Source organism: Lontra canadensis, unplaced genomic scaffold, assembly GCF_010015895.1.
Source record: "Lontra canadensis isolate GAN:19392208 unplaced genomic scaffold, GSC_riverotter_1.0 scaffold90, whole genome shotgun sequence".
In the NCBI taxonomy this organism is placed as follows: Eukaryota; Metazoa; Chordata; class Mammalia; order Carnivora; family Mustelidae; genus Lontra; species Lontra canadensis.
The window spans coordinates 4,625,731-4,648,402 of NW_022631084.1; the positions used below are offsets into that span (position 1 = coordinate 4,625,731).

At 35.4% G+C, this 22,672-nt stretch overlaps 1 pseudogene; it reads right to left on the minus strand.

Moving 5' to 3' along the window:
- Positions 1-751: 751 nt before the first annotated feature.
- LOC116854356 lies at positions 752-966 on the minus strand (annotated as a pseudogene).
- Between the last annotated feature and the right edge of the window lie 21,706 nt (positions 967-22,672).

A 22,672-nucleotide genomic window follows, 5' to 3' on the forward strand; every position in this document is an offset into this window, starting at 1 on the left:
ACTTTGTTTAGCTTTCACTATAAAAATACATATAGAATTTATCTTCAGCAAGCAAAAAACCCTCACTTTATTGCAATGTAAAAAACTGCTAATTTTTTAAGTCACAGAATTAGAAAATAAATTAGAAGCAATTTGACATTTTCTACAAATATTCATTACTTAATAAGTTATAAAAATTTACAATGTTCTTTCACATAAACTCTTCAAATGATTTTTCAAGATGATATTTAAACACATGAAGTCCGTAAGTTTAAGCAAAAGCCTTCACAGATAATGAAATAAAAAGAGTTCCAAGGCTAAGCAGAAACATATAGATAGCTAGGTCATTTTGTAAAGAAGACAAAATACAATGACAAACTTTATTGTTTGAGATGTATGCAGACTTTTTGCATGCAATACATTATGTATAACACACAGACACACACCCACACACTGTTTGGGTCCATGTGTTAACTACTAAAAATCACCCACTACCAGAGGAAGAGCAAATGCAGGAAAATAAGTTCTTAATAAAAGGTCTGTCCATTTTCTAAGTTTGAAAATCAAAAGCGTTTTCAATATATCAATATTGAAAAAGCAGTGACTGAATTTAATGGCCATAAAATTACAAAGTTTGAATATTCATTTATTCAAAGAGAAGATATTAAGATGAGGTAGTAGATATTAGTTACTGATAGCAGTAACTTGACAGCAGATATTAGTTACTGGCAGGAAATTTTTCCACCCATGTTATGCTTAAGTAACTGCACACCTAACCTTCTGGTGGTGGCTCAGAGGCAGTGATTTGGTTTTCTATTTTTTTGTTTCTTTTTCTTTCTCTACTTCCACAGATCAAACAACCAAAATGTCCCAAGATGCAGCTTCCTTCTGTCTTCTCTCTGCAATCTCTGCAAGCTTTGCTCTTATTTCTTCCATGTCTGACCAGGGAGGTGTAGATTCCCCAGGACAGGGGAAATATAGCCCCATGGGAAAGGAGGCTGGGGTCCCTTACTAGGCCTGCCCCAAACCAGGCTATATATGGAAATTTTACTGAAACTCATTACATTCCATTGCCAATAGTTTGCTTATTAAGAAAAAAAAATATTTTAAAATGGTTTGCACATAAAATGTGCTAGAGTTACAAACAATTTGGGGAGAAAAAAAGAATCCAAATTTGAATTTCAAGTCAAGATTGGGTGACATTTCATTTTTTATTTTGTTTTACTGTGCATAATCTTAATTATCAAGAATATGTTATCAAATCAATTTGACTTTTTTTCTACACCAAAAAGCATTTATTGATAATGTGAGTATTAAAATCCATAAGCATTTTGAGATTTAATCAAAATGTCAAGAAATACATTTTCATTAATACACATGTAGTTATACAACAAATTTCAAAGTATGATTGAATGCATTAATGTTATTTTAGAGAGTTCCAACATACTAACTACTTAAAATAATGTTAGCATATTAAACATTTCTTTTTAATATATAAACTTATAATAATTATGAGTATTATAGGATGTTCTAGAATAAAATTATACTAAAGGGTTACAGATGGGCATGACTAGTTATATATAGTGTGGGTATAAAAATATTTATTGGGGAAATATTTACATGCCTGAAGTTATTAAGTAGAACTTTGTAATCTCAAAAGTTAACCCTAAGCCCATACATAGTTTAGTCTTAGTATAGATAGACTGTATGACCATGTAGACCATGGCCAATTTTTCCATAGAGAGTCCTCCTATATTAATTACATATTTACTGGGTCAACTGATAGGAAATAGTTGTATAAACATGTAAAAAATAGAAGTTTTCTGATTGAAAAGGAGGTCTGATAGAAGAAATGTCCAATAGCAGTTCCTGATATTAACCCATTCTTGTGTTGTGCCAGGTCAAACTACTGAGTCAGCTCTTTACTGACTCTTTACCACCAAAAGAGGGAAGGAAATTAGCCTCCAAGAGACTCCAGATCCACCCTTTCCTAGTGTAGCCCTCAATGCTTATGGAAGTATTTCTTATCCCCTGTTCCCTTTATCTCTATTGTCACTTCAGGTCTGTGATGTTAGAATAAATAATCTCATATAACTGAATCAGGTGGGAAGTGACCTATCTAACACTGTGAGGAAGTTACTTTATGAGTTATTGCCTGGAAAAATCATCAAGGGTTGACTAGAGCTTTTTGTCCCTGCCTGTTAAGAGAAGGAGAGAGATATTTACCACCTCTGCCTGGTCTCCTTCCATTTTTCAAGATTGACTGCCATGCATTTTTGACTATTTCCTTTCCTTTTGCTGGAGTGATAACTTCTATAGGAACCCAATAATTATCTTTTTGTCACCATGAATAACATCTGGAGACAGAGTGCAGTGGCTATGGAATCACCTGAAGCAAAGTTTGTGTCATCGTTCATGCTCATTGGATGTCCCTCATCTGAGCAATATTATCTATCTATCTGCTGAGGTTAAAAAAGGCACTATAAAGTAGAAGTATCGCTTTAGCACTTAACTGTTTCCTCTCTCAGTCCTTCTTTACCTGACTCTTGGATGCATAGAAAGTCAGCTAAGTGTGTATGTTCGTATGTCATTCTATTTTTATTTTTATTTTTTTTAAGATTTTATTTATTTATCTGACAGAGAGAGATCACAAGTAGGCAGAGAGGCAGGCAGAGAGAGAGAGAGAGGAGGAAGCAGGCTCCCCACCAAGGAGAGAGCCCGATGGGGGGCTCAATCTCAGGACCCTGGGATCATGACTTGAGCCGAAGGCAGAGGCTTTAACCCTCTGAGCCACCCAGGTGCCCCTCGTATGTCACTGACTAGAATGGGATCAGTTCTTACAAAAGTTATCATTGAAAAGCCTGGCCCAGTGACAGTTACGTAAGTCAGAAAAATTTCTAATTGGCCATTATCATCCTTTTTGGTTGTTCCATTATTATGATGGCTTACAACATGAATTTAGTGGGCTGTAGAATAGAAGATGACTAATAGGCTTAATTGGCTTTGTATATCCAGAAGGTTTTCTCTACATGTGTCACTTCACATAGTCATTTATAAGTGTTATACAAAGATCAAATTTATGAATAAATTGTTGTATGTGTTTCCAAAGGGTAGCAACCCTTTAATTATTCAGTCCTGAATAGACCAATACAGTCATATTGAATTTGGGTCTCCCTAATTATCTCAGTTTAACTTGATTACTTCTGAGGATTCCATCTGTAAGTTACGATTCCATTCTGAGGTACTGGGGATTAGAGTTTCAACATATGAATTTGTATAGGACACAATTCAATCCATAATGAGACCCTTACATTTTCTTCTTCTGGAATGAAACATTATAATAATTGTCAATATTAGCAAGCTTTATGAGTACAGACCACTTGGTTTCATAAATCTTCCAACTTTCATAGCAGCAAAAACAGACCCTATAATGCTTGTAGCCAAACAACATGTCTATGCCATCTTGCACCTAGAATATTTATATAATTTTATAGCTTAACAAAAGGAAAACAAGGACAATACACACAGAGTAAACTAAGAGCCATGTCATTCTCAATATCTAGCTAGTTCAGGAATATTTTGAGCATCTCCTCTCCCATGAAAAGAACTGAGATCTGTTCCCTGACCTGGTTCTCATCTCTGACTCATTTATTCTGTTAATTCTCGGAAGTCCACATATTGACTTATTTACTTTTTGCTCTAAAAGAGTAGCCAAGCCCATTCCAAATTTTTGCATCAGGCCATCTGCTTTGCTGTGCATTGAATGTTCATATCTGTGATCTTCACTGTCCCTTTGATCTTATCATTTCCCCAACCGTCAGCCATAAAGTTCATGTATTCTTGCAGGACCTTTTCTGAGCTCTAAATTGGCCTTCTTTTTCTCTGCTACAGGTCTTACAATGCAGGGTTTTCCTTTGGTAGCAAGTCTTTCTTTAGGGACATTGTTTGCTTTACATTTCTTAATGTTCTTTCAAATTGCCTCCTGTTTGAGGGTTTTGGTGACTGGCAGTGTTCTGAGGCTGTTTTATCACCCTTAGGGTCTGGAGCAAACTATTCTGAAGTTTTGATGAAATCTAGTTAGCATATCCTATTGCTGCCATACTTGCTGTGGGGCTAGCAGCCATCACACCTGTGCTGCTCTCTATAAGGTTTGGAACAATTTTCTCAGTTGCCTTTTTGGAAGATGCTAAGCTGGGCACTTTATAGCTGCCCTATCCCTTGGATACTTGCAGAACTTGGTCAGCAGCACTCCCTATAACCTGCTGCCACTGCCCCTAGAAGGGATGTCTTCCACTATGGTGTGGTGAGTGGAGGTTGGATAGACACTATTTTACAATCCAATAGCATTGATATAACTGGAGTGTGTACTTTTATAGTCAAAACCTATCTTACACAGTAGATATGGAAACCCATGTGTTATGGAATGAATTTTTGTGTTCCTCCAAATTTCTTTGTTGAAATCCTAACCTCTAATATGATGATACTAGGGGTCTTTATGGGGTGACTAGGTGATGAGGATGGAGCCCTCATGAATGGGATTAGTCCCCTTACAAAAGAACCCCAAACTGTTCTCTCATTTTTCCATGTGAGGACACAGGAGGGAGATGGCTATCTATGAACCCGAAGCAGGTTTCTCACCAGACAATGACTCCATTTATAATGCCTTTATCGTGGACTTTCCAGCCTCCAGAACTGTGAGAAATAAATAGTTGTTTCAGCCAGTTAGTCTATGGTATTTTAGTTATAGCAGCCTGAAGGGACCAAGACTCACCACTAAAGTCATACGTGCAGAAATAAAATAAGATTTACTGGGAAAAAAAAATTTCCTAGCAGAGAGGTAATGAAGCACCTAATTTACCAGACTTATATCATTGCACAGCTTATTCCAGATGTAGATGGACTGTTTGCATTAAAGTCAACTTTTCGGCTAAAAGGAATCCTTCCGCATAATCCTCGTCATATTTGTAGGGACAGTTGGTGAGAAACGTCTATGTGACTAAGCAACAATAGAAGCTCCCCAGTAGAGGAGGGAGACTTTTGACAAAGAAGAGCCTCTAGAATTAGCAGCTAGAATCAACCTATGCTCTGAACTAACTGGGACCAGCTGAGCCAACTTTCTACTAAGTTATAAAAAAGTGTTTGTGCGTGTGGAGGAGGGGACAGGGAATGAGACTTCCTGACACCCAGATCTGTCTCTTTCCAAAAAGCTACAGAACTGGGGCATCTGTGTGGCTCAGTCTGTTGTGTGTGACATTGGCTCAGGTTGTGATCTCCAGATCCTGAGGACTGAGTCCCCCATCAAGTCCTTTCTCTGGCTCCTGACTCAGTGGGGAAATTTGCTTCTCCCTCTCCCTTTGGCCCTCCACCTGCTTGTGCTAACTTTGGTTCTCTCTCCCTCTCAAATAAGTAAAATAATTTTTTAAAAGCTACAGAACTGGGGCGCCTGGGTGGCTCAGTGGGTTAAGCCGCTGCCTTCGGCTCAGGTCATGATCTCAGGGTCCTGGGATCGAGTCCCGCATCGGGCTCTTTGCTCAGCAGGGAGCCTGCTTCCCTCTCTCTCTCTGCCTGCCTCTCTGTCTACTTGTGATCTCTCTCTGTCAAATAAATAAATAAAATCTTAAAAAAAAAAGCTACAGAACTAAAATATATTAATAGTAATAGCAATTTTTAGTAATGCACATCTGTTACACATCTTTAAGGAAGAAATCACTATATCAGCACTAATATGATATCATCGATCAATTTCTTCCTCAGGTACCATTGAGCAATTTTACTTGACAGTGTGTCAAGCAGTTTTGCCTCCAGAACAATGGAATATCATAGTTAAATGCAATTTAACTGGACACTGACACCATTTCTGTTATAACAGTCTAATTGTTTATAAAGATCATCATTAGAAGAGGCATGTGGGCTTACAGAAATGTAGAATAATAGTTTCTAGGGGTATATTTATCATTTTAAATCTATTTCTCATTTTAAATCACCCTGAAAAATCAGTGTAAGAAATAAAAAATAAAGTATATTGAAGCCATTAGGAAAATTCAGAATGTTTTAGAAATGTCCATCCCCTTAGAGTAATTCATGGTCCTTCATGTTATATGAGCATATTCATTAATTAGCCAAGACACATATTCTATATGAATCCACTAGTCAGATTCTCCAGATCTTTTCATATTTCCAAAACACAATAAAGTTTATCATTTGAAGCATGTTTGAGTATTATTTATTTACCTACTTAAAAAGACAAATGAAATCATTCTATTCGAAGCCATTCAGGGGTAGCAGTAGTATTTCTTTATTTTAGGAACATTGTCACATATTATACCAAATACAGAAGCATTGTATTTGCAGAACTAAAACCATTCCCTGGAAAGCAGCCCACAGAGTAAGGCTATGTAATGTCAAAGCTCTAAATTAAACATGACATCTTGCTATTGACTTACCCGTCTCTTCCTCTAATTACAGATCTTTATATTCTAATGACCATAAAATAAAATCTGAAGCTATTCACGACCAATGTCTTCTTGGGAGTCTTTTTCCTCCTAACATGAATAGTTCTTTTCTATTTGTCTTAGGTTCTATTTTTAAATTCTACTGTTCCATTAAAGAAGATTCTGTATTGGATTTCCATTAAATTCTAACTGGTGATACATAATGAAAAGCATTCTCTCATTCACCTTCATCTATTTTCATATTCGGGACTATTTTCCACCTGCTCATATACTTATGTTTCAGTGTACTTTGTATCTCCCTCAGGCTCCATAAATCATCTATGCTAGTTCTTCCGTGGATACTGTGTTATGTAACATTTCTTTAGAGCAGTCAGGCCTCTCCCCAGGTGAGGCTATTTTTTTTTTTCCTCCTGGGAAAACTTGAATATATTTTACTTGTTCTGTGACATTTTTATTTTATCCCTGTGTATGACTCTAGCCCTGACTCAGAATCTTTATTCTCTTGAATCATATCTAGAAAATGTGATTAGAACTAACTGAAAAACACTTTTTAGAACCAGGTAATGTTTCTAAACCTCAGATACCATGGTACATATTTAGGAGGCTTTGATGCTCTCCATCTCACTCACATGGAGAGGATTATTTTTGTTTTATATATAATTTGATACTCCAAAATAAATAAATAAATAAATAAATAAAACAAATAAATTGTACACATTACTTTATGCAAGCTTTCTTTGATTTTATGGTATTATCCAAGTTAATTTTCAGCTGACCTCTGATTCATTTGTATATAAATATTTTTGGCTTCGCTATTCAAACTACCCAGTAGATCACAAAAACATTCATACAAAATAATATGACTTTATAATACCACATCAAAGCATCCCTGCAATTACTTTTTAAAAAAATATTTTATTTATTTATTTGACACAGAAAGAGAGATCACAAGTAGGCAGAGAGGCAGAGAGAGAGGGGGAAGCAGGCTCCCTGCTGAGCAGAGAGCCCAATGCAGGGCTTGATCCCAGGACCCTGAGATCATGACCTGAGCTGAAGGCAGTTGCTGAGTGGACTGAACCACCCAAGCACCCCTGCAATTACTTTTATAATAAATTAAATTCCTTCCCAATTCCAACTTTGTTACCTATTACTGCTTGTTGCTACATTTTCATGTTGATTTTTAAAAAAGATTTTATTTATTTATTTGATATATATAGAGAGAGATTACAAACAGGGGCAGAGGAAGAGGAAAAAGCAGGTTCTCTGTTGAGCAGGGAACCCAATATGGGGCTCGATCCCAGAACCCTGGGATCATGACCTGAAATGAAGGCAGACTCTCAGACGACTGAGTTCAAGGATGCCAATCAAAAAGACCTATATTTATCATTATAAGAATTATATGGTACACCTTAAACTACTATGACACTGTAAGTGAATTATATTTCAACAAAAACAAAACATATAACTTTTCTTGGTTTTTACAAGTTGGAAATCAGTATTAGATGATGGTGAAATGGAATGGTAGGTCTAGTGTACATAATTCAGGAGCTCAATTTCATTGAGGTTATAGTGGGGGCTGTAAGGAGTCTTGTATTTGGTCCTATATAAATAGTTTTGGGAGCAAACTCAGAACTCATCACCCCAGTTTCCAGAGGTAAGCCTTTGCTTCATATCCTGCTGAGTAAAATGATAGTTTTCTAAGCCTTGCTGTCAATCTAGGGGATTGGTATGTCACTGTTTGATAAATCACACAGGTCTTCTCTTCTCTGGAGAAATTCTGCTGGGAAGGTTAAAGACATTATTTTCAATATTTCTTGAAAATATTTCCATCCTAACCCAGTAAAGTGTCAGTAGTTTCCAAAATATATTCATTATAAGAAGTCAATAGATTTCTACAAGTGCCCCATTTTTAAAACTCTGAGTTATTATTTGACTAAAAGAATGTGAATATGTTGTTTAGCATCACATCTTTTTATAAACAGCCTATGGTTACTGTCAAAGGGAATTTTAATTCAATGATTATTACAAAAGATAGTTTCCTGAGGAATGAACTACAGTGTTTATACCTCCAGAGTGACCTTTGGAATAACCTCTAGCCTAAAATTGTAGAACCAGAGGAGAATGCAACTTTCAGTGTTGAGCCATACCATATTTTATTTATAGTATTATTTTTATTTCATTATATGTTGCAATGAGTAGAAACAGATTTTAAATATTTAGTAGATACATATTAAGAAATAATGATATCATGCCAGTGTTATGGGCCATGCTTTTCATTTCATAAAGGCATTAGTTACTCTAGACTTAAAAAATTCTATTCTAACATATAGCCATCTCTGCATTCTAGACACCCATAGTAATTGGAAGATCTTTACTTTGTATGACTGAATTACATATAAAAATATTATCAACATTTTAAACATGAATGCCAAGAGAAATGACAATTTCTTGAATAGGACTCTGCAGAGTTTGGGGAATTCCTAGACTCAGTGCTTTTGTCCTTTTACCTTCTGTGGTACTTGGACAATCCTAACTGCTTGATGGCACTACCAACACAGGAAAGAAAGAAATGAGACAATACTCAAATTCATCAACTTTCTATATTCCTATATTAGTCAAATATTTTAATTAATTAATTAATTAATTAATTTAAGTCAAATATTTTTAAAGAAAGAGGCTGAGCTGATGGCTGAAATAAGTAGCAGCACTGTACTTTCCCTGAATAAAGGGAACAATGTATAAGAATGCTGGCCAGACACAAATGAAAGATAATGAGAACCCAAGAAAGTGGTTGACAGTAGACATGGAAAGGAGAAACTTATTCAGGACACATTTAAAGAGCCTACAGGAAGATTGCTTGGTTGTTTAAAGTAAGAAAAGGGGTTAGATTCCTGATTTCTAGCATTGGTAATGTGTAAATAAAAACATCATTAACAGAAACCAAAGACAGAGATGAAAACTCTGGGTTGGATAATGAGAGATCATAAAGATTAATTCATTTAACTTTGGATTTGAGTTTGGAATACCCATGATACGTCTCAATGCATAGTTTCCCTTTCCCAAATTGTTCTCAATAACCAAGGATTGAAGGCAAAGTCTTTGAATGCTATTCAATTGATCTTTTACCCTAAATGTTGATTGTCCCTTTTGGATTGCATTAAAAATATTGCCAGAAAACGGGCCATCAAAATAACACAATTAACGTTTTCCTTGACTACAATTATAATGGCTTCTGGTATCACTCCATTCACAAGAAAATTCTAAAATTATTACTCCTTCGCCTACATGCTAAAAGTCTTTTCTAGATGGGTTGTTACCAGAAATAAAAGCTTTTCAGAACTGGAAAGAAGACAGAAATATATGGATCGAAAGTAGACACTCTCTTCTGAATCCACTTCAACCTCCTTTTTCATCCGATGTAGAGTCACAACTTTTTCCTCTTTTCAAATAATTATGGCTTAGGCTTTCTTATATTGAATTTACAATGAGTAAAAAGAAAAGAATTAATAGTAAGTTATAATGAACAGGTCTTAAAAATTTCCTGCCTCAAATATTTCCATTGTTTTGAACCATAATTATAAGTTATAGAACAGAGGTTGTTGACTAGATACTGTAAGCATTGGTTTTGGATATAATATTAGATAATTGGTTGGGTTTTGGGCTTTGCTTGTTTGTTTGCTTATATCTGCAGGTATGCTGGCATACATGTATGTAAACCTGCATGAGTGTATGTGTGCACTGTAGGAAATTTGTTTTTCAAGATTAGAAAAAAAGATTGAAGTACTATCTTAAATAAAATCTCTGAGGTTTTATTCTCACATCTGAAAACACTAATACATTCCTAGGACGTTTCTGGAAACCCTCAAGTGACCTCCACAATTTGGTAATGGAGCATTGCCTGACCAAAGGGAATTCTCATCTACATCCCACCCTTAGGAAAATTAGTATGTTAGCATTACTTTAAGCTTGTTAGAAATGCAGAATTCCTGGGGTGCCTGCCTGGGTCAGTCATGTAAGTGTCCAACTCTTGACTTTGGCTCATGTCAAGCCCTTGAGGTCTGGAGATGTATCCCCACATAGGGATCAGTGTGGCATCTGCTTGAGATTCTCTTCTCCCTCTGCCTCTCACCCCCACAGCCACGCATGCATGCTCTCTCTAAAATAAATAAATAAATAAACAGGTAGATAGACAATAAATAAAATCTTTAAAATAGAAAGAAATGAAGGATTCTTAACCCCATCCAAAACTACTGAATGAGAGGCTGCATTTTAACAAAATTCCCAGTGGGTATGGGTGCACTGTAAAATTTGAGAATTCTTCTCTAGATCAAGGTGCTCTATAAATCAGAAATACTTCTGTATGACACATTCCATAAAAGACTAAACACTGATACCTTTGGTGTTGATTTTTTTTTGTATACCTGGCCAAATGAGATAAAGAGAGAGAGGCCCAAGAATCAAAAAGAGCTAATGCATTTTGTTTTACAGTTGAAGTTGAGACATGTGCTCACGCATACCCTGCTGCATTCAATTTGAACTGCATTTCATGGGTTAGTACTTTCTTTTCCAACTCTACAGACAATGAACAATTCTGATGTTTTTTAAGACACATAAAATAAACGCATAGTGAAGGGGTAGACAGTGGGTTATCATTTCTTAGCATATTCCTACTGAGATTTTAAAGATTTGAAGTCACTGTCTAGGACTTTGTAAATTCCTTGACTTTCTCAGTGCTATGAGAATATGAAGCAATAGCAAAAATTAGCATCAGACTTAGGGATTTGCACTAAAGAAAAAATAAAAAGAAACTGAGAATTCCAAAACATTGCATGTTGGTGTGCATGTGCAATCTTTAGGAAGAAACAAATATTTTAGTATATCACTACTACAAAAACCTGCTCAGTGCTAATTTAAATTTGTGATAGATTCTTTGTGGTATAAATATTTTTAAAACCCCTCATTACTACTCATCATGGTAATCAGAATACATCATATAATCTGTTCAGTAGAAATGCAGGAGGCAAAATTATCATTACAGATAGTTTACTCACTAACATGTATCCTGAAAATCCATTAACTACATATTTTATTTCTCATTCATTAACAGAACCTGACCATACATTCTGAGTGATTAAAAAATACATGTATTAGGGTGCCTGGGTGGCACAGTCCATTAAACTCCCCATCAGACATTTGGTTTTGTCTCAGGTCATGGTCTCAGGGTCCAGATGGAGCCCCACCTCTGGATGGTTCCATACTCCGGACAGAATCAGGTTAAGATTCTTTCTCTCCCTCTGCCTCTGTCCCTCCCCTCATGCACATGCACTTTCTCTCCCTCTGCCTCTGTCCCTCCCCTCATGCACATGCACTTTCTCTCTCTCTCTCCCAAAATAAATATATATTTTTTAGAAAGATAAATGCATGAATCAACAGAAATAACTTTTTCAATAAATATTTTCTGTATTAAGAGCCCAAACCTTTAAAAAATATATTTATCACAAGTACATAACAAACAAGGGTCATCAGGCATTTTGAATAAGAGAAGTGCATTGATCATACAATTAATTCTGGTTTACTGAATGGAGGTTAGCTATTTTTGTGGAGGAAAACCATGGTGTGTTGTTTTTCAGTTTCCTCCTCTTTCTTTCGTCCATGCATCCTACTATCTAGGTTCCTTCTTTTATCGTTATTCTCCTCTTTCATAGACATGGTCACAGATAACATAAATATTGAAAAATCTTTCTCGTATTTGTTCTTTCATTGACTGGAGCTCAGGAAAGGAATCCTAATTATTTAGGTATGTTATGTAAGAATGTGTGTCTCTTTAATGTATGAGTAAGAGAGGAATATTAAATTGTGCATGTTATTAGAAAACCTACTGCTTTGCTATTATTGATAAATCTTGAAGAAGTAACATTGATTTGAGAAGGGGAAAAATACTGGCTTAGCTTTATCATTAAAAATATACCACTTTGTACTCATGCCTAAACAACATATATTGCAAAAATGATTAAGCATACATACGTCAAATTATTTGGGGGCAAGTTTTGCTAATTTAGAACATTGAACTTGTTTACTGCCTAGATAAGTTTGCTTCAATTCACACATTTAGAAGAAAAGGGATTCTTCTAAATGTTGCTCTCTCTGTAACTCTAGCTTGCATTATTTATCCTCAAACATTTTCTCATAATATACTTCCTTTCCTTTTTGGTTTTAAATGTAGTAAGGAGAGCAAAATACTTAAGCTATCCATGAAAGGCTATTACTATTAAGAAAAGAGCTAATGTTTTGTTTTGTTTTTGAAAAGCCATCCTAGAACTCAGAGGTATGAAAATAAACACCCCAGAGGCAATTGTGAAGGAAGGAAAGGTAGTAGAAATAATAGGATAGTGAGGAATCTAAGCAGAAGGAAGAAGCATGCCACAAATGAATGAATGAAGCAGAGTAAACTTGCCACACAAAATGTGTTCTGTTATGGCGTTGGACAACTCTAAAGTGTGGTTCGTAGACCAGGCACATAAGCTCTGGCTGCCCTCTAGACATGTAGAATCTCGGGCCTCATTTTCAAACTTATTTAAAACGAATCTCTGGGGGTAGGTTCCAGGAATCTGTGCTTTAACAAACTTTACAGGTGGTACACATTAAATTTCTAGAAGTGTGGTACTAGATTCTAAACACCTCAAGATTATTCACCATTTGTATCAAATACCTGGAAAAGTTCCTGGCACAGAATAGGCAACCAGTGAATGGATATTTCTTGAAAGAAAGAATTACCAGGAAAGAATGCTGTATACTATGTCTCAATCAATGTGCAGGAAAATAAAACATTCATAGTAAACAAGATGCAGAAATTTTACTCCGGGCTACCATAGCCATTTATTATACATTCACCTTCCCTACAGTTTCTTGCACTAAGAATTTATTTATACAGGTATCCATAAAGTCTGGAAACAAGTAATATTATTATTTTTTTTTCCTAGATTGACTTCATGCTTGATGGCATTTTGGAGCTGCACCCATATTTCCCCACATTAGGGACATCTTGTACACTCTGTACTGGGATATGTATACCTGAGAGGAGCTTGTATTGTACTGCTCTACAGTACAGTTCTAGGATGGCTTTTCAAAAACAAAACAAAACATTAGATCTTTTCTTAATAGTTATAGCCTTTCATGGATAGCTTAAGTATTTTGCTCTCCTTACTACATTTAAAACCAAAAAGGAAAGGAAGTGTAACACGATGCAACATAGTGTCTCCACCAGCTTGACAGTATCGCTTTCTCTGTCATTCACCCTGTGCTCCTCCATCAAGTCCATTCCATGAATACTCTCACGCATTTTCAAGTGTTGTTCTCAATTCATGTGACATTTTTATAGCAGTTAACTATCTATGCCGAAGAGTCTAGTAAAGAAAATGACATTATAATTAAAAATTATTGTTATAATTGTCTTAATTGTTTTCAAGCACGATTTGAGTTATGATTTCTAATCAGTGTTTCACATAAAGAAGACATGGTGATTTCTCCCTGGGAGAAAAGGGAGACTATGAATAATTGAGATGCATGAATAATTATTGTCCACTGATATCGCTACATTTTATACAGCCATGTGTTAGATTGTTAATACTCAGAAAGCAATGACTATTCTGTTTTAGTTTCTGCCTCTGTTGATTCCTGAGTATGGATATTTGCAACAAATGAAATAATTCTAATTTGGGTAACAAAGAAGAAACAGTACCAAAGAAAAAGAGTGCTTTCCACAAATTCTATAGCCCTCTTCTATGTTAAGGGCTTGCTTTATAAGCATGCCTGCCTTCACCCATTTCTAAGAATTACGTGGTATTAAATTGTTATTGGTGCTGTATCCACAGCTGACTAACAAATAGAATCAAGGGCTTTTACTTAGAACATTCTTTCTCAGCAAGGGCGATATTGCACCCAAGGGAAAAAAAAACAGTTCTTGAAGAAAGTTTTATTCTTTGTTATGTATAAAGCAAAGGAATATATACAGTACATAAACAGATACATATGTACGGTCTGCGGTATTAAAATTTCATGTGGGGTGATTAGAAAAAAGAAATGTCTGAAAAAGATCCATGGGAGTGATAATGAAAAAAAGAAGGTTGAAAAATGCTGATCCGAAGCAGAGTTAAACACAACAGTAGCAGTTGTAATTCCAGAATTTCTTTATTATGGAGTAAGGGAACTTCAAAATAATATGACTGGAAATAGGATAGGGTAAGGAGGTGATTGCAAACAAGAGTCAGGAGACTTTGCTTGAAGTTTTATTCCATTTACACATGGTGGTAGCCAGAATTCTAAGATGGTTTCCTGACTCCTGGTATATGTGGTCTCCATAATCCAGTTCCTTTGAGTGTAAGCAGGACCTGTGAATATGACGGTTTTTAGCCCCCTGATTAGATTACACAGCAAGCGTAAAAGCATTTGCATATGAAATTAAGGTATCACCTCAGTTGAATTTGAGTCAGTCAAAAGAAGGATGGATAATGGTCAGGGCCTGCCTGATCAGGAGCAGTCTTTAAAAGAGGCGGAAGCATCAGAGACATTGTCCCTATCATCTTGAAGACAGCAAATGGACATTTTGTGAATGTTCTGTGAAGAGAGATGACCTCAGAACCTGAGAATCACAGTTCCACAAACACAGAGGAATGAGTTCTGTCAACAACCACACAAGCCTGGAAGAGGACTGTGAGCTTCAGTTAGGAACTGCAGCCCCAGGTTAGGCTTAGAGGTTAGTCTTCTAAGATCAGAAGATGGGCTAACCTGTACTTGCACTTCTGACTCAGGGAAACTGACAAAAAATAAATGGGTGTATTTTTTTAAGCTGCTAAATTTGAAACAATTTGACAGACAGCTATAGACAATTAATACACATACCAAGTATACCATTTTTATTTAAATTTGTGTTATTTGATACAGACTTGGAGGTTGATATATACTAAACCTACCTACCACACCTGTGCTACCACTGAGAAGAAAGAAGTTATGTAGAAAAAAATTCGGGGATAGAAGTGAAGTGCTCATCATTGTTTTCTGGTATCATCTAGGGTGAACATTCTTCTAATGGTGACTTTGAATGAGCTTTTTTTAAGTGTGAAAATTCATATGGTGTTTACACTTTTGTATACTTCAACTGGTTTGTCTTTCCACTTTTTTAAGATTTTATATATTTATTATCAGCGAGAGAGTGTGCACACAAGCAGGAGGAGCAGCAGACAAAGGGAGAAGCAGGCTCCCCGCTAAGCGAGGAGCCTGATGCGGGGTTTGATCAGAGGACCCTGGGATCATGACCTGAGCCAAATGCAGATGCTTAACCAACTGAGCCACCCAGGAATCTCCTAATTTGTCTTTCAACCTAAGGTAGGTATTATTAAGTACAGTTGAGAATAGGGAATAGTAGCAACTATTCAACCAACTTTAATAATCCAAGAAGAGATTGTGCTTCAGTAGTGGATCAAAACCTAGGCCCCTGGCCTTCAGAGGGACTAAATCTCTCTCTTCTACACTTTCCTCTTTCAGTCCCATCCTAGTGGTGGTTTACTTATTCATTAGATTCCAGCCTTCCTCTGACTTATGATATTGCTTATCAGAACATTGTGTATTAGGAGAAGTGAATAAAGTTTTATTTTTGTTGTAAAGGTAGATAAATATACATGCTTGGAATAAATATATACAGCTGTGTTTAGTATTTTTATTTTAGTAAATGTTGTTAATTCTTTCAAAATGGCTCTAGCCATCATATCTTTTATTCAATCTTTAATTGAAAATTGACATGTCCTACAGTAGTGGCTCCTTCACAAGGTAAAAAAATGATTCTCTATTCAGTTTCATATCTGTAAATAAATTATTGATAAAGAATCTCTATGCCGGAGAGTTTCTCTTTCCTTAAAACTTATAAAGAAACAAGAAAATATTTGTGCCTTTCTCTCAGAGAAGCCCCATATTTTGTGAATTGAAGGAATCCAGTTTGGTAAATTCCTTTACCAAATATTATAATTACTCATTTTTCTCAAAAATTATATCTGTGTCTATATATCCTCAATTCCTGAATTTTATATTATACTTCGCATAGTTTATACTCACCTTTCAAGTTAGATAAATACTTCTATTTCTGCTGTGAAGTTAATTCTAAAAAATTGAAAAAGATCCCCACATAAGCATGGTATCTTTTAAGCTATTTATAGTTTGCACATAGCAATGCCACTTTTAGCCCCTCTAGAATTCTCTCTTGTGCAAATGCCTGGGGAATATTGAACTACTGCAGTACATACTGCGTTCCTTTGAAAGATTTTGCGAATCAACCAGGATAAGCAGATTCTATATTCACAGCTTTGATAAGTGCCTCTGTAGAGACATTTGAAAGCAAAAAGATCTTGTTCTAGCACATCTCCAAGTGGGATCACAGAATGTAGAATTGCAGGACTACAGACTGTGGAAAATCATTATAAACATCACTTATATCAGAGGCAAAAACTTCTTGAGAATTTGAATTTACATTTGGAAACACATGAGCTTTGATATATGACAACTTCAGCCTCTGAAGAAATTTTAGATACTTCCTTTTCTTCCCCTTAAAATATTCTGTTTGCCCTTTCCAAAAAATATATGTGAAGAAAAATTTTGTATTATAGGCATATCTTGCTTTATTGCACTTGGCAAATATTATTTTCTACAAATGAAGTTTTGTGGCAACCCTGCATTGAACGTCTATAGGTATTATATTTTCCAATAGCATTTGTTCACCTTTATCCCTGTGTCATATTTTTGTAATTCTCACAGTATTTCAAACATTTTCATTATTAAATTTGTTATGGTGATCTGTCACCAGTGATTACAAGTCCTTGAAATCTCAGATGATGGCTAGATTTTTTTAGTAATAAATTATTTTTCAATTAAGATATATGCATCGTTGTTTTAAGCATAATGCTATAGCACACTTAATAGACTATAGTACAATGTAAACATAACTTTTACATGTACTGGGAGACCCAAAAATTCATTTGATTTACTTTATGACAATATTTACTTTACTGCGGTGGTCTGACCTGCAATATCTCTGAGATGTGCCTGTAGTTTCTAAATGCTGCTGTAACAAATTACCATAATCTTAGTGATTTGAAACAACAAAAATTTATTATTTTACAGTTTTGTAGATGAGTTGTCTGACATGGACCTTACCAGACCAGAATCAAAGTTTTGTGAAAGATGGTGGTTTCTTCCTTCTTAGATTCTAGAGAATACCAGCACTCCTTCGCTCCTGGAAGTATCACTCATCTCTGCTTCCATTATTATGTCATCTTTTTCTCTCTCTGATTTCCTGCTTGTCTCTTATAAAGAACCCTTGTGACTGAATTGGGCCTACCTAGATCATTTACTCATCTCAAAATCCTTTTCTTAATCTCAACCACAAAGTTTCTTTTGCTATATAAAAGAACACTCCTAGGTTCCAGGGGTTAGGACATGGACATCTGTGAAGTAATTATTCCGTCTACTGCCGGTACTGAAGGTCAATTCCATGAGAACAGTTTGGGAATCACCCTTTTATGATCAGCAAAAAGAGCCCAACAATGATAAACACTTGGAGGAGTGCTTTCTGGGAATTTGCTAGGGAGCTTGCTGATTGGGTAAACTGAAGTGGGAAATACAAGATGATTTATGAGTTGGAGATCATGAATGGCCAGAGTTGTTCATCCGATTGCTCTCAGGGAACTTTGAACAGCACTTTTTTTTTTTTTTTTTTTTTTTAGTGGCATTTTTAGTGATTAGAACAAGGCTCTTTTGTTGTTGTTGTTGTTTATTCAACTGCAATAGTATAGGTCACAGGATTTCTGGTCATGGGAAGTGCAGTGTTGATGTGGCTTAGATGCATATATCATTAAAATGTAGTCATGGAATTTTGAAGAGCCCACTGCTTATCTTGTATTCCTGGATGATGCCAAGAGTTCTTTCCCCCAGGATTTGGAGGGCTTCAATTTCCTTAGAGTTATCAAGTACATGAAATGAGAGCAGAAGGACATTTGAATCCTAGCTATGTGGCTTCAGGACTACTATTTTTAAGTTAATGACTGACACTACAGTGCTCTATGACACTTCAACAAAGTTCATCAAAATCTACTTCTAAAATCCTAACAGGAATTCTATTAAAAAACCCATTATACATTCCTTGAAAGATCTAATGTGCAAATGAATGAAATAGTGAAAGTGATGCCATTTGACAAAGAACATAAAATATGCAAATATGATGACTACTGTCCCATAAGACAAACAGCTCTGTGGATAACTTAACCTTCCACATGACAGCATGGATAGCTTCTAAGGACTGGTGTGGCTGGGTGCCAGATCTCCTTCAGTCTCTGGTTCTGCACTCTTTTCTCATGGGGGTCCCACTGTAGTCTTCTTCACTCTATGCAGATCCATTATTCAACATTTGTTCAACAAATATTTATTGAGCAAAGTAATAGAATCAACATCATCATGTACTCAGAAAATCTCATAGTAAACAAGTATCCCCAAAAATATTTTTTTATTAAGATTTTGGTAATGGCTATAAGTATCACCACAAAATATCATCCTTGTATCCTAACTAATGTGATAATTGCAGAAATTATTTGATGGGCAAAGGTCCTTTAAAAACTTAAGACTTTATATTTGTATGACATACACCGTGTTAACTACATCTATACTACTTTAGGTATATCTTGAGATATGCTTATATTATTACAAATATATTTTGTCTCAAATATGGAGGCACTCTATAAAGTTACCTCTGCTTTCAAATGTTATCAGAAATCCATAAAATGGAGTCTTGAGGTTAAGCTAAGCTAGTCTTGAGGTTTGGAAGATAGGTGGTTGAAAATAATAAAATGACTTTCCAAAAAAAGTTCTCTTACTATTGCCACAACTCCCTTCTCTCCACACCTTCTGCTAACTACTAAAAGTCCTGCCATTTTCTGCCTGGCCCCAACTCTCCCAGCTAGCTATCTGATCATGAAAATTCTATACATGCTTTTCCCCCATACTCTGATTGAAACAGCAAAAATGGTTTTGTTCTTGGGCATATTGTCTTTAGTATTAGAATGTCAATATGTAAACCTTCCAGTATGACTGAGATCCCAAGCTAAGGGGGTTATTTTATAAGGCTTCTGGTTCTCAGCTCACCAGCTTATCATTTCTGCCATGCTACTTACTGTTAATGACCTAGTCTGATGCTGGAATTTATTTCTGTCCCTATTATACTTCAATTTAGCTGAGAAAATTCCAGTAAAATGTGCTAAGTCTTAAATGACAGGTGGAATATGATTTCATAGGCCTCTTGAAATTTATGTGAGCAGTATTAAAATTCCCTGGCTGCACACTGTCCAGAAGATTATCTTTATTGAGCAAGAGCACGTTCTTCTGTAGTTGATTATTGTTACTCAGTTGTCCCCTAGCCACGGTATCAGGCTTTAAAAGCATAAATATTCTTGCTAGAACATGCATGCTTACTCTTGGGGTTTTACAATTTGAGAGTTTATGTTTTTGTTTATTAAAATTATAAGTTTTAGTTTCAATGCAAGTTATTATTACCATGCTATTAAAGTTGTCAAGCAACATCCTTTTTAATTTATTTTTATTCCCTCCAATTTGTTTTCTCCTACTTTGTAACAGATCCCTGTGTCCCTAGTAAAGTATTAAAAGTGAGTTTTGCTATATTTATCATGATTACAGAAAGAAAAAATAACATAATGACTATAAAAAAGTTAAAGCCAGTCCATGGTGGCTAATATTATGGGCCCTGGTTATAAATACCAAAAATCAATTTAACAGAAAGGGAAAAGCTGGGATTTAACACAACTGCTTCTATGGGCTTTCTTCCAATTAAAATAGCTCAGGGCATCTTCAAAAGAAAATAGTTAAAGAGGTATGGATTAAGAAAAAAAAAATAAGTGCTCCAGGTATCTTTTTTAAAAATAAATTTTATTTTTCTTTTTTAGCTAACACCATGGGTTATCTCTGATATCTCAAATAGCACACATCTTATTTTAGTGAATATTTTCGTTTATTTTGGTAACATTTCCTTGGAATCATTTTGCAGTTAAGAACTTGACTTCAAATTATTTTCTGACTCCTAAGTAGGATACTGTCATCTTTTGAAAGTAAAAATTTATATTGAATATTCCATGTAGGGCGCTTGGGTGGCCCAGATGGTTAAGCGTCTGCCTTCAGCTCAGGTCATGATTCCAGAGTCCTGAGTCTAGTCCCACATCAGGCTCCCTACTCATTGGGGAACCTATGTCTCCCTCTGCCTCTCTCTCTCTCTCCTGTCTCCCATGAATAAATAAATAAAATCTAAAAAAATAAAAAATAAAAATAAATAAAAAAATAAATTAACTATGTAAATTATTATAATCTCATAATGTCAAAGATTGCTTTCTAGAGAATGATTTCTCAGATGCTTTGGAATTCCTGCACTGAATGTTATCCTCTGAAAGTAACACTATGAAAGAAAACAGATTTCTAAATATGTGAGATATAATCTTTATATTTCTAAGAGAGAAAAACATGATAAAACTACTTCTGGCAAATAAACTACATGTGGAATTTTAAGATTTTAATAAGATACATTTCTCACATTATGTAAGATTTGGGGCAGTTTCTCTCTCTCTCTCACTCTGTCTCTATCTTTCCTATCTATATTTTTGCATGTAGATGTGTTTATGAATGAATCATGAAAAAGAACCACATTTCTACTTGATTTTTTTCTAGTAATACTGTTGTTTTCTATAATTTCTGTATTGCTCATTGTTGAATCTAGGATTTGATTGTATTCTACACACAACATAATAAGTAGATCTTAATTGTTACATATGCTAGAAGATAAAATGCTGAGACAGGGACATAGTACAGCAAGCAGCAGTTCTCTCTGCTTTGTGTCAGTTCTCTCTGCCCCCAAGTCTCTTGGGGACAATATGAACTGGTCAGAGGCCCATGTAGGAAGCATTCATGCTGCATAGACTGTGGGTTTCTGCACAGTTGGGGAACACTGACCTTCGGGAATCTACTGCTTTTATATCAAGCAATAAGCAAACCTAATCTTTGTCTCAAAATACCTCAACCTCAGGGTTGCTACCTGCAAACACAATCCTGGGAAACGGTATAGGTAAAGAGCTGTCAGAGTCTTGAATTACTGTACTCAACAAGACTCAGGAAAACAAGGGGACCAAACTGAATTTCTAGTGCTCATATTGCTGCCCTTAGCCCCTAAATAATAAACCCAATTTCGATCATTTGCACAGCTCTAGCACACTTTAGAAAAAATTTTATAGCACTAACGATGTAGTAGTGATGTATGGCTATATATTTTTTTATTTTTTTTAAGATTTTATTTATTTATTTGACAGACAGAGATCACAAGCAGGCAGAAAGGCAGGCAGAGAGAGAGAAAGGAGGAAGCAGGCTCCCCACTGAGCAGAGAGCCTGACGTGGGGCTCGATCCCAGGATCCTGGGATCATGATCCGAGCTGAAGGCAGATGCTTTAACCCACTGAACCACCCAGGCACCCCTGGGTATATATTTTTAAATAAATTTGTCTTGTTTTAGAAAAGGTGGACTACGTAAAAAAAAAAAAAAAAAACAATCAAAATTCCTATTTTGCTCAAATTCTGGAAATGTAAAATTCTAATTTTCATGATTTTTTTTAAATGAAGTAATTGTTAAAATGATATAATATGGTCTCATAGTAGTCCAAGGTTTACAGGTTACTGAAAAATCTATTATTATGAAAACAGAGCTACTAGACAACTACTTCTCTCCTAATTTTTCAAGAAAAAAAAATATTCTCTGGATGAATTTAAGGAGAAAATATATAATAGTTGATTATGTCATACATATGACATCTATTTATCTAGATATGAGAGAGCTAGGTGAAATTCTATGAGACTCTAAGTACTATATCATTTCATAAGTAATAAAATATGCTAGTTTTACAAATTAAATAAGATTTAAAAAGGTATTCAGAGAGATGCAGCATATTCTAAGAAACAAAATATGACTTTGTTAATTACTTTATTTTCAACACAATTTCAGGTAAAATGTGGGAAAGTAGGTTTTATCCATTTTAATTTTGAAAAAGTTGAAGTTCAAAGTATTTAAGTGTCCTATCTAAATTCTGGGACAGGACAGCTGCTTGCAGAAACAACAATCTTAAAATTGAATATTTGAAGGGCTGCATACCATGGCA